Below are 1,435 nucleotides of genomic sequence, written 5' to 3'. Positions count from 1 at the left end.
ATATATGATGTGGTCATATATGTGATGATGATTAATGATGCCTTGGTGGTATGATGTATGAGAAATATGCATGTTGTGATATATGCTTGATGATTGGTTATGGTTGAATTGTGGGTTGAACCATGTTGATGGTGAGTATGATATTGATTGTGTACAATGATAATTTATTGGAATTGGTGTTGTTGGATTTGGCATGAGGAATAGTATATGATATGTCAATATGTTTGAGTTTGAGCCACTTGGGTGAAGTGGGTTAAAATGATGAGATAGTGATTTTGTAATTTGTGGTAAAGTGTCAATGTGTGAGTTGAGGAGGCTTGATGTTGAAATTGATGTATTTTGATTGATTTCAAGAAAAAGGGATGAAAATGGCATGTTTTGATTGACTTAGAAAAGAGTTGGAAATGGCTTGTTTTGAAAATGGCACTTTGTGGTTTTTATGAAAAACATGGTTTTTGGGCATACTTTGGTGGGACATAACTTTGACTACGGATCTTTGTTTTGTGCCAAATCTATTTAGAAGTGAAATTGGATCCGGGATGTCCATGCCGTTCGAAGAACGGGTGAAAAACGATTTAAAATGAGAAAGTTATGTCCGTTGGAAGATTGGGGTTTAAATTGGTGAATTCTGCAGCTTTTAACTTAGAAAATTTTTAGCAGAATGACCCCTTGCGCGTGGGCGCACTTGACGCGTGCGCGCCGTTCTTCCCGGAAATGCCATCCACGCGTGCGCGTGATGTGCGCGGGCGCGCCGATGGTGCTGCACCCAATGCCCAGCCATTTTCCAGAGAGTTATGCCAGAACTGTGCTAGTATTGTGCCTGGGGCACGAGAACACCCACGCGTACGCGTCGTTGACGCGTGCGCGTCGATTGGCAAAGTTTTAATCCACGCGTTAGCGTGCATGACGCTTGCGCGTCGATGAGTTTTTGAGGCCATCCACGCATGCGCGTGGAGTGCGCGTACGCGCGGACCTGTTTTCATCCCAAGGTTGATTTTTGAGTTTTAAAAGCCAAATTTCATACTTCTAAGCCTCCGATCTCACCACTTATATCTTAAATCATTATGATATGCCTAGCCATGAGAGAAGGAGCTAGTGGATGTAGTAACTTGCGAGTAAAGCAAGGGAAAATGAATAATCAATGAGGATCATTGATGATTATGTGAGATGTGGAGGATGGTGGTGGAAGTGCTTGTTATGCCATTGGCCGAAGGGCCGTAATTGTTTATGAATTGGCTGGTTCTGAATTGAACCGTGAGCCGGGATAGCTGTGTATGCTATGGATATTGGCTGGTTCTGGATTGAACAGTGAGCCGGGATAGCTGTGTATGCTATGGATATTGGCTGGTTATGGATTTAACCGTGAGCCGGATGGCTGATATGGATGTTGATCCATGGATGAGAATTCATGCATGTTTATGCTGAATTATTGATA

Source organism: Arachis duranensis, chromosome 10, assembly GCF_000817695.3.
Source record: "Arachis duranensis cultivar V14167 chromosome 10, aradu.V14167.gnm2.J7QH, whole genome shotgun sequence".
NCBI lineage: Eukaryota > Viridiplantae > Streptophyta > Magnoliopsida > Fabales > Fabaceae > Arachis > Arachis duranensis.
This window is presented reverse-complemented; position numbering follows the sequence as displayed.